Source organism: Phacochoerus africanus, chromosome 6, assembly GCF_016906955.1.
Source record: "Phacochoerus africanus isolate WHEZ1 chromosome 6, ROS_Pafr_v1, whole genome shotgun sequence".
Taxonomy (NCBI): domain Eukaryota; kingdom Metazoa; phylum Chordata; class Mammalia; order Artiodactyla; family Suidae; genus Phacochoerus; species Phacochoerus africanus.
Window position 1 is genome coordinate 100,619,006 of NC_062549.1, and position 12,960 is coordinate 100,631,965.

Sequence of the window (12,960 nt, forward strand, 5' to 3'; positions counted from 1 at the left end):
AAGTTGTGGCAATCATCTTTTCCCAGTATGCAATGAGGAAATCAGCTTCTTCTTTCTTTTGGTATATTTGTGTGTGAATTTCGGTACTAGATTTTTCTCTTAGGATGTGAATGGCTAAAGCCTGAAAGACTGTCGTCCCCTCATTCCCATTAGAGAGAGAAGGGAGATGCATGCATGTGTGCTTATTTAGTAGGGATTCTACAAAGCACAAGGGAATTTCTCCATTTTTTCTGGTAGCCATGGCTTTGGACCTTGGAACTAGACTCTTTATGCTTAATGCTCAATTGGGTATGTATCTGAAGCTACAGTACTAACAGCATACCTGCTCTCTTGGCACTAAGACACTTCTAATTAGGTTCAGTGAAACATTATTCACAATAGCCAAAATATGGAATCAACTCAAGTGTTCATGAACAGATGAATGGATAAAGAAATGTGGTATATATATGTACCATAGATATATTCACCCTTAAAAAAAAAGCAGGAAATTTTGTCATTTATGACAACATGAATGAACCTAGAGGACATCATGCTAAATGAAATAAGCCAGACACAGAAAGACAAATACTGCATGATATTGCTTATAAGTGGAATGCTAAAAGTTGAAGTCTCAGATGCGGAATGATAGTTACAAAGAGCTGGAGGGTGCAGTGGGGAAAATGGGGAGATGTTAGTCAAAGTGTGCAAAGTTGCAGTTATATAGGTAGGATGAATAAGTTTGGAGACCTAATGTACAGCATAATAATTATAGTAATCTTATATTGAATACTGGAAATACGCTAAGAGAGTAGATTTCAGGTGCTCTTATCACAAAAAAAATTGGTAACTATGTGAGGAATGATATGTTAATTAGTGTGACTGTGGTAACAATTTCACTATGTATGTGCATCCAATCAATGTGTTGTACATCTTAAATATATATAATTTTAAAAAATGGTTTTAAAATAATTAGTAAAAGTGGCATTTTAATAAAGTGACTAAAGAGTTATCATACAATTAGATGTGATTAACTGTAAAAAAAAAATAGAAAAGAAATTCTCCAGAATGAAAAATATTGATCTGGTCACTGGGTATTACTAGAGAATTCACCTTTTTCAACCACTTCCTTGGGGCACCCTTGATCTACAAATTTCTCGGGCTAGAGATGACAGGATTAAAATGGGGATTACAACACAGGAGAGCACAGAGACTAAGATGTCCAGGCCATAGCCAACATTGGACCTGTCATAGTTAAAGCTGACTGTTCCAAAGAAGACCAACACCAAGTGAAGTGAGATGCCCCAGTAGAAAAGACCTTTTTTCCTGACATCATCAGAAGGAATTCTAAGGATGGCAGAAATTATGAATGTGTAGGACACTGCAGTTGATGGGCAGGAACTCAGGGCAATGTGGTTCTGGCCATATGGATCACATTCTCATTGAGAGAATTATCAAAACAGGATAGGTTCAAGAGAAATGGGATGTCATAGAGAAAGAGGCTGGTCTTGTTGTGTCCATATAGAGTGTCAGTGAGGTATTGTCATGGAATTCTCTAGCCCACACAGTCAAGTTCCAGTCACACAGATCTTCAGATTCATGAGGAACAGATAATGAAGAATGTGGCAAATGGCTACACAGTGGTCATAAGTCACAGTAGCCAACAGGACATCCCTAGAGCCATCACAGGTCACTAGGAAAAAGATCTGGGAAAGGCAGCCCTCATAGGAAATGGTTCTCTTCTAGAAGAAGTTCACCACCATGATGAGAATGGTGGTGAAGGAGTAGCAGATGTCCAAGAGAAGTCAAGGTGTTGAGAAAATAATACATTGAAGTGTGGAGAGAAGGACTGACTCTGACCACTGTTAATGTGAAAACATTTCCCAGAAGAGCTATCAGAGAAATGATCAAGAACATCAGGAAGACCAAACCTTGTAATTCAAGATGGTTGGAAAGTCCTAGAAAGATAAATGTGGTGACCACACTTTGACTTTCCTTTTCTTTCAGTTCTTTCTCAATTGAAATGAGGATTAGGAAATAGAATAAATAAACAACGTGATATGGTGACAAACACACAGGGAGAGCTAATGTTTATACATTCTTTATTTCATGAATTAGATGACATCTCTTCTAGATAGTGTAGCTTGACACTTCGAGACTAGGATATATGCATTCCCGCTCACTCCCATGCTCCTTTGTCCCAGTGTTTACTTATCATTTCTTTATATTACCTATTGGCCTGTTTTGTTCCCCTACCAGTCTATATATTCTCTTAGACAAGAAAATTCTCTCATTAATCCATAGGTACTCTATAAAAATTTGTTAGAATAAGGAAGACAGGAAATGTAGTCTTCAGCACTGAGATTGAAAAATAGCAGATGATGAATTAAACTAGAACCAAAATACTTTTCCTCTCAACCTCCTTCTTCCCTGGGAAGAAGTCAAAATACCAAACTCTAATTTATTTACTGGGTATGAACTAGCCTCCATAACATTTGCCCCCTGGTGTTATTCATGACTATGTTATATTCTATGGTGCAAAGAATTTGGAGATGTAGTTAAGGTTAATCACCTGACTTTAAGACCTAGAGATTATCCTGTATTATTTAAATGTGCCTAATCTAATCACATGAGCCCCACAAAGCGGAGCAAAAGATGAAGTCAGAATTCAAATCCCAAGCAGGATTCCACATGTCATTGTTGGTTTGAAGATGAAGGGTGCCATGTGTTGAGGAAAAGATAATGTTGGTCCTAAAATCATAAAAATATTAATTTTGCCAATAACTTGAATAAATGTGGAGGTGGAATCTTTCCCAGAGTCTCTAAATGAGAATCCAGCCCAGATAACACACCTTGATTTCAGCTAGAGCCATCTCATACTATGTCTGTACTTTAGTGAGGCAGAGGACCCAGCTGAGCCATGCTGTGTCTAGACTTCTGACCCAAAAAACTGTGAGATAATAAGTTTTTAAATTGTTAAGCGTGTAAGAATTTTTTGTGGTACCAATAGCACTGTGGAGTATAAAGGTCAAGGATAGGATGAGGATTTTTGCCTATACACTGATGTGGTAAACCAAATAATGCTCCCCCCAAAGGTGTTCATGCCCTGATCCCTGGATCCTGTGAAAACGTTGTTACACAGCAAAATGGTCTTTACCAATGTATTTAAGACTATAGATCTTTTTTCTGTAACAATTCTTTTCTTTGCTTCCAGTTTTATTGAGATACAATTGACATGCAGCACTATATAAGGTTAAGGTGTACAGAATAATGATTTGACTTAATACATCATAAAATGAGTATCACAATAAGTTTAGTTAACATCCATCATCTCATATGGATATGACATTAAAGAAATATTTTTCCTTGTGATGAGAACTTTTAGAATCATCCACCCAGCAGGTATGGGATTGCTTATATCATAAAATTACCCCTCCTACCATCTCTATGTGGCTTCTTTGTCTTTGTGTTTAGGATTTTTTTTTTGGTAGTTTCCAGTCCATTTTGCTTTTGGTTGTTCATCAGTTAGTTGTAATTTTGGTGTTTTCATGAGAGAATGTTAGCTCAAGTCCTTTTACTCTGCCATCTTGTCTTTATAGGTTATTTATTTTATACATAGTAGTTGTTGCCTCTTAATCCCCTATCCCTTCCTTGCCCCTCCTCCCTTCTCTCTTACTGTTGGTAACCATTAATTTTTACCTGTATCTGTAGCCTCTTTCTTATTATACTCACAAGTTTGTTTTATTTTTTTTAGATTCTGCATATAGTGTTCAATACATGGGTTGTGCAGATCCTTCTTTTGTGGAAGGTTGACTACTGTGAGTAGTCTAGTAGATATAGCTGGCCCTGGGCCAGCTGGTTTCCAGGTCATGCCTTGTATAGAGGCGGCTAGCCACTTGTTGGTGGGCCTGAGTTAAGAGGCAGCTGTCTGTGAACCCCTGGGGGGCTTCCAGGCTAGTTATGGCCCATTTTTCAGTGGAGTCAGGTTCCAGGAGATCCCAGGGTTGGTGCCTGCTGACCTGTATGTAAAGGCATGTCTTGGGTCTAGTTCTGGCCCAGTGGTGTGAAAAGCTGTGTCCTGGAGTCTTGATGTAGGACCCACAGGTCCCAGAGTTCATGTAAGACCACTGGTAATTTTCTGGTATCTGATAAAGCTGGCTGTATGCTGTCTCAAGACTTTTGTTGCCTTTTGGTGGTTTGGGCTAGGGCCCAGCCAGTCCCGGATCTGATGAAGGTTTACTGATGGGTAGGGTGGATCCTGCCATAGCAGGCTGTAGGGCTGCAGTTGTCCTGAAAAATATTTAAGATAATTATGTAATAAATGGCGATACCAAGGGGATGTGAAGTGTGGTAAGGTTTCTGTGTTTCACTTGAATTGATAAAATGGCACACATAGATTTGACATTATGTATATATAATGTAATACATAGGCAACCACTTAAAATGTTATGCAAAACGATACCCTCAAAACACCATAGGTAAATCAAAATGGAATTTTTAAAAGTTCAAGGCAGGGGAAAAAAACCTCTAGAGAAGTGAACAATAGAGAAAGCGAATATAAAATAAAAAAATAAAATGACAGACAAAATCCCTAACATATCAATAAGTATATTAAATTTATATTCAATTGGTATATATGTATACCAATTTATATTCAATTGGTATATATGTATACCAATTTATATTCAATTGGTATATATGTATACCAATAGAAGACAGAAATTGGTAGAGTAGATTTGAAAAATAGCCTAATTGGGGGAAGGATCAAGATGGTGAAGGAGTAAGCCATGGTGCTCACATTTTCCCACAAACGTATATGTATATATATGTATATATGTGTGTATATATATATAAACCCTACATGTAGAATGATTCACACAGAATATCTACTGAACGCTGGCAGAAGAACTTAAACCTCCAAATAGGGCAAGAAATCCTCAACATAACTGGGAACAAAAGGAACAAAAAACACTATTTTTCAGAACAAAAGGGAAAGAGAGAGAGAGAGAAAAGGAATCAGGATGGGACTCATCCCAGGTTCCTAAGGATGGTTCAACATATGAAAATCAATCAATGTCATGAACCACATTAACAAAAGAAAAGTCAAAAACCATATGATCATCTCAATAGAGGCAGAAAAAGGATTTGACAAAGTCCAACATCCATTCATGATCAAAACTCTCACCAAAGTAGGTATAGAGGGAACATACCTGAACATAATAAAAGCCATTTATGACAAACCCACAGCAAATATAATACTCAATGGAGAAAAGCTGAAAGCCTGCCTGCTAAAATCTGGAACAAGACAAGGATGCCCACTCTCACCACTGTTACTCAACATAGTATTGGAAGTCCTAGCCATAGCTAAACAAAAGAAATAAAGGGCACCCAAATAGGAAGAGAAGAGATAAAACTGTCACTGTATGCAGACGACATGATACTATACATAGAAAACCCTAAGGACTCAACCCAAAAACTACTTGAACTGAGCAAGGAATTCAGCAAAGTAGCAGATACAAGATTATCATTCAGAAATCAGTCGCATTTCTGTATACTAACAATGAAATACTAGAAAAGGAATACAAAAATACAATACCTTTTAAAATTGCACCCCCAAAAACCAAATACCTAGGAATACACCTGACCAAGGAGGTAAAAGACTTATATGCCGAGAACTATAAAACATTAATCAAGGAAATTAAAGAAGATGTAAAGAAATGGAAAGATATTCCATGTTCCTGGATTGGAAAAATCAATATTGTAAAAATGGCCATACTACCCAAAGCAATCTACAGACTCAATGCAATCCCTGTCAAATTACCCATGACGTTTTTCACAGAACTACAACAAACAATCCACAGATTTATATGGAACCACAAAAGACCCAGAATTGCCAAAGCAATCCTGAGAAACAAAAACCAAACAGGAGGCATAACTCTCCCAGACTTCAGACAATATACAAAGCTACAGTAATCAAGACAGTGTGGTACTCGTACCAAAACAGACATACAGACTAATGGAACAGAATAGAGAACCCAGAAATAAACCCTGACACCTATAGTCAATTAATCTTTGACAAAGGAAGCAAGAACATAAAATGGGAAAAAGACAGTCTTTTCAGCAAGTATTGCTGGGAAACCTGGACAGCTGCATGCAAATCAATGAAACTAGAACACACCCTCACACCATGCACAAAAATAAACTCAAAATGGCTTAAAGACCTAAACATAAGACAAGACACTTAGAAGAGAACATAGGCAAAACATTCTCTGACATCAACCATATAAATATTTTCTTAGGTCAGCAATCAATTAAAGTGTTGAAAGTAAAAGAATAAAAATAAACATACCAGCCAATACTAACCAAAAAGCAGCAGGAGTGGCTGTATTAATATTATATTTCAGAAAAAAAAATCAGAAGTTGAGAGGAATAGTACATCGTGATGAGTCAATCTATCAGGAAGTCTAAGTAACTGTAAACACGCATGCACCCAAAAAATGGAGTTTTGAAATGTCTTAAACAAAATCTGTTGGAAATAAAAGGAGAAATAGACAAGTCGCCATTATAGTGGAAGACTTCAGCACTTACCTCTCAACAATTGATAGAACAACCAATCACATATCTGGAATCTAACATATGACACAAGTGAACTTTTCTAAAGAAAAGAAATAAACTTATGGACTTAGAGAACAGACTTGTGGTTGCCAAGGCGGAGGGAGTGAGATGGACTTCGAGTTTGGGGTTAGTAGATGCAAACTACTGAATTTGGAGTAGATTAGCAATGAGGTCCTGCTGTAAAGCACAGGGAACTATATCTAGTAACTTGTGGTGGAACATGATGGAGAATAATGTGAGAAAAAGAATTGTGTATGCGTGTGCTTATATATGTAAGACTGGGTCACTTTGCTGGACAGCAGAAATTGACAGAACAATGTAAATCAACTCTAATATAAAAAATAAAAAAATTGATAGAACAACCAGACAGAAAGTCAGTATGAATATAGAAAAACTTAGCAACATAATCAACCACAGGATCTAAGGTACATTTATAGGACAACCTATCCAATATCAGGTGCCACTCTCTTTTCAAGTACCCACAGAACATACACCAAAATAGACTATATTCTGGCTATAAAACAAAATTCAGTACACTAATAATAAGTATTGAAATCATTCAAAGTATATTCTCTGTCCTCAAGACAATCACGCTAGAAATGAATAACAGAAAGATAACTATAAAGTCTCCAAACCTAGAGTTCCCATCATGGTGCGGCAGAAATTAATCTGACTAGGAACCATGAGGTTGTGAGTTCAATCCCTGGTCTACCTCGGTGGGTTAAGGATCTGGTGTTGCCAGGAGCTGTGGTGTAGTTTGCAGATGTGGCTCAGATCGGGCATTGCTGTGGCTGTGGTGTAGGCCAGCAGTTATAGCTCCAATTAGACCCCTAGCCTGGGAACCTCCATGTGGCCCGGGTGCCGCCCTAAAAACCAAAAATAAATAAATAATAAATAATAAAGTCTCCAAACCCCTGGAAAGCAAACAACACACTTCTAAATAGAAAATGAAAATACACATATTGAACTCTGGAATTAATCTAAAGCAATGCTGAGTGGTAAATTTATACACTAAACACTTTTGTTAGAAAAAAAGGAAAAATATGAAATTATTAATCTAAAATCTACATACACACACCTTGAAAAAGAAGAGCAAAATAAACCCTAAGCTAGGATAAAGGATGAAGTAATAAAGTTAAGAGCAAAAAAATCAATGAAATTGAAAACAGGAAATAATAGAGAATATCTATGAAAAACTGTGATTCTTTGAAAAGACTGATAAAATTGACAAACTAAATAAGACTGACAAAAAAAGACAGAAATTATCAGTATCAGCAATGCAATGAGGGATATCCAGATCCTATAGATATCAAATGAGTAATAAGGGAATACTACAAATAACTCCAAACATATTAATTTGACAAATAAGATGAAATAGGCCAGTTCCCCAATAAGCACAAACTACCATAGCTTACCTGTTTTTTTTAAAAAATAATTAGTCCCATCTCTAACTATTAAGGGAATTAAATTCTAATTTTAAGAATGCAAAATAAGAAAGCTTTATGTCCAGATGAATCCATTGCAGAATTCTGTCAAACTTTTAAAGAAGAATTAACATGAATTCTTCCACAAAAAAGAGGAGGAAATACCAATTCATTTTATAAAAAGCGTATTACTCTAATGCCAACACTAGACAAGTTATTACAAGGAAAGAAAACTATACATCAATAACCCTCATGAACATAAGTACAAAAATCATTAACATATTAGCATATAGAATTTAGAAATATATAAAAAGAATTGCATACTAATATCAAAAATCAACCTGTGTGATTCACCATATTAATAGCTAAAGAAGAAAAATTACATGATTATATCAATAAATGGAGGAAAAGCATTTGACAAAATCTAAAACCCATTTATAATTTTTAAAACTTCAGAAAATGTAAAGTAGAATTTCCTCAACATCCTCTTTAGCAATTGATAAAGAGGTGCTACAAAAAACCTACATCTAACATTATACTTAGGGTGAAAGATTGAATGCTTTTCTCTTACACTCAGCCACAAGGTAAATATGTCTGCTCTCTATTCCTATTCACATACTGCTGGAAGTTCAAGTCAGTGCGATAAGGCAAGAGAAGAAATAAAAGCAGATATATTGGGATGGAAGAAATAAAATTGTTCCTATTTGCAGGTGATATAATGATGTATGTACAAAGATGTCAACAAAAGCATCCTAAAATTAATAAGGGAGACTAGCAAGGCCACAGGTCAACAAACAAAAAACCAACTGTATCTCCATATACTTGTGGTACAAGGAGCATGAGGAAATCAAAAATAAAAACAGAATACCATTTGCAATTTTTCAAAAAAATGCTTAGGTGTAAATCAAACAAAATATGTACAAGAACTTGCATGCTGAAAACTACAAAATGCATATAAAATGAAGAAAGATCTAAATAAAATGAGGGACATATTGTGTTCATGGGTCAACACAATAAAGATGTTATTTCTTACCAAATTTATATACAGGTTTAATGTATTTCTTACCACAATCTCAGCAGGGATTTTTTGTAGATGTCAACAATTTTAAATTTTAAAAATTAAGTGGAAAAGTAAATTAAATGGAATGGCTGAAACATTTTGAAAAGAAGAATAAAGTGGGAAGAAAAACTCTACCCCATAACCAGAATGTCTTGTATTGGTATAGGGATAGATTAATGGAATATAATGGAGGACCAAGATAGACTCACATTACTAAGCATAACTGATTTTTGACAAAAGTGCAAAGGCAACTTAATGGAGGAAGATAATCTTTCAAGTAAATGGTGCTAGAACAATTACATATCCATGGGCAAACTATCAAAGACAAAAAACTCTAAACTGAACCTTGACCTAAACCATATATCTTTCATAAAAAATTAACTCAAATGGATCATGTATTTAAAACACCAAACTGTGAACTTTTAGAAAAATATAAGAGAAATTCTTTGGGAACTATGAAGATTTTTCAGACATGATTTAGAAGTCTGACCTGTAAAAGAAAAAATTAAATAAATTGACCATCAAAACTAAAAACTTTTACTCTGATCATGATTAAAGGATGAAAAATACGAGAGATGGATTTGGAAAATTATCTTCAAATTAGTGACAAAGGACTCACTAGAATATATTATGTGTCTCAAAATTAACAATAAAAAAACAAACATTCTAATTTGAAAAATAGGCAAGATACATGAAGAGAGATTTCACAAAAGAGGTTAGACAGATAGAAATCATATTCAGTATCATCAGCCGCTGGGCAAAAACAAATAAAGTCCATGATGAGATATCACATATAGCTGCTAGAATAGCTCATAGAAAAAAAATAATGATATTATGAAAGACTAGCAAGAATATGGAGAAAATAGATCTCTCTCACATTTCTGGTGGAAATATAAAATGACACAACCACTCTAAAAAGTAGTTTAGAAGTTTCTTTAAAACTATGCATTTAATGTACAAGCCAGAAATTGCTCCCTTGGGCATTTACTCCAGACAAATGAATACTGATGTCCACATTAAAGACTGTATGATTGTTCAAGCTAGTTTTATTTGTAATAGCCAAAAACAGGAAACAATCAAAACCTTCTATAATTGATGAGTGATTAAATAAGCTGTGATATAGACATACCATGGAATACTGTTCATAACAAAAACAAATGAATTATTGAAACATATTTCAAACTGAATTGATCTTAATGGCATTTTTTCTGAGTGAAAAAGGCCAGTATCAAAAGGCTATATATAGTATGATTTCATTTATATAACATTCTCAGAAGGACAAAATTATAGACATGGAGAACATATTAGTGATCGCCAGGAGTTAGGAATGGTTAGGAAGAGGGGTATGGCTATTAAAGAGTAACACAAGGGAGGCCTTGTGGTGGGGAATAGTTCTATATCTTGATTGTAGTGGTAGTTACATGAATCTACGTATGTGTTAATATAACACAGAAGTCTGTACATACTTTTTCTTTTTGCTTTTGGCCACAGCAACTACAAATGGAGGTTCCCAGGCTAGGGGTTGAATCAGAGCTACAGCTGCCAGCCTATGCCACAGCCACAGCAATGCCAGATCCTAGCTGCGTGTGCAACCTACACCACAGCTCATGACAACGTCAGATCCTTAACCCACTGAGCAAGGCCAAAGATCAAACCTGTGTCCTCATGGATGGTACTCACTTACATTTAATGTACTAGCCACGATGGGATCCGCCCTATACACACATTATAATGTATAATGTCAGTTTGCTGCTTTTGATATTATGCTATAATTGTGTAAGATACAACCAATTAGGGAAACTTAGAGTACATAGGACTTCTCTGCACTATTGTAACTACTCCTTTTAATCTGTAATTATTTCAAAATAAGAAGTTTAAAAAATTAATGAAGTTAAGACATTCCCAGATAAACACAGTTGAGATAATTAATCACAAGTCCTATCCTAAAAGATGTACTAAAGAGAGTTCTTAAGGCTTAAAATAAGGGCCACTAGAGAGTAACTCAAATCTACATGAAATAAAGAGCACCAGTAAAGGTAATTAATAAATAAAAATAAAATACACTATAATTTTTTTCAGTTTTTCTTTCTTAACTGATTTAAAATACTACTGTGCAAAATAATCACAAATCTACACTAATGGGCTTATAATGAAAAGTAAGGAGATATATTGGAGCAATGTTTCTGTATACCACCAGAATTAGGTTAGTATTAATCTGTGCTAGTTTGATTGAAATTAAGATATATGTTCTAATACATACAGCAAACACTGAGAAAATAACTTTAAAATGTATAATAAAAAAGTCAGGTATATGGGAAATGTTTTCCTTCCACTCAATTTTGCTGTGAAACTAAAACTTCTCAAAAAATAAAGTCTAATTTTTTAAAAAATCAAATTACCAAAGCAAAATAAAACAAACAAAAAAGAACTTAAACAATTCACTTGATAATATCTACTTAACAAAAAAGATGGCAGTAACTGAGGAAGAACAATTAGATGAAACATATAGAAAAGAAATGGCAAGATGGCAGATTTAAATCATACCACTTCAGCTAGTACATTAAATGTAAGTGGATCAAAAACTTCAAATAACAGGTAAGAGTTGTAAGATCAGATTAAAAACAGAATCCAATTTTATATCTTCAATTATATATAAAATATGTTTCTATAAGAGACACACTTTAGATTCAAAAACACAAATAGATTAAAGTAAAAGAATGGAAAAACCTGTCCAATCACTAACACACCATGCAAACAATAACTAAAAAAACTGAAATGACTATATGATTATCAATAAAAATAGACTTTAAAACAAAAAAAGTATACTTAAGACAAAAAAGCTTACTTTAGGAGTTCCCATCATGGCGCAGTGGTTAACGAACACAACTAGGAACTATGAGTTTGCAGGTTTGATCCCTGGCCTTGCTCAGTGGGTTAAGGATCTGGTGTTGTCGTGAGCTGTGGTGTAGGTTGCAGACTTGGCTTGGATTCCACATTGCTGTGGCTCTGGCATAGGCCAGTGGCCACAACTCCAATTAGAGCCCTAGCCTGGGAACCTCCATATGCCACAGGAGTGACCCTAGAAAAGGCAAAAAGACCAAAAAAAAAAAAAAAGCTTACTGTAGGCAATGAGGGATATTTTATATGAAATAAAGTTCAATTCAGAGGGAAACTATAATTATAAATATGTAAATATACATGTACTTAATAACTGAGCAACAAAATATCTGCAACAAAAATGGACAGAATAGAAGTGAAAAATAGATAATACAATAATAGTTGGAAACTTCAAGACTTTGCTCTCAGTAATGGATAGAACAACTAGATAGCAAACCAACCAGGATATAGAAGACTGATGACATTCTCAACCAATTTTGACCTATCAGGCATCTATACAATGCTCCATGCAATGACAGCAAAATATATATTATTTTCAATGTCCATGGAATATTCCCCAGGATACACCACGTACTAGGCTATAAAAAATTATAAATTAAAAGGATTGAACTCATAAAAAGTATGTTCCCTAACCAAAATGGGGTTAACATAGAAATCAACAACAGAATAAAATGTTTTGAAATATTCCACAATGTTTGAAAATTAAGGAATATACTTCTATATAATACCTGGATCTGGAATATCACCTTAATTCCAAAACCAGATAAAGATACCACCAAAAAAGAAAACTATAAGCCAATATCTTTGATGAATATAGATGCAAAAATTCTCAACAAAATTTTAGCCAACTGAATCCAACCACATATAAAAAAGATCATACACCACAACCAAGATCATACACGACGATTCATCCAGGGTTCACAAAGATGGTACAACATATGAAAATCAATCAATGTCATGAACCACATTAACAAAAGAAAAGTCAAA

At 34.8% G+C, this 12,960-nt stretch overlaps 1 pseudogene; it reads right to left on the bottom strand.

Moving 5' to 3' along the window:
• Nucleotides 1-12,960, bottom strand: part of LOC125128730 (olfactory receptor 1052-like) — a 109,900-nt pseudogene that overhangs the window by 15,014 nt on the left and 81,926 nt on the right.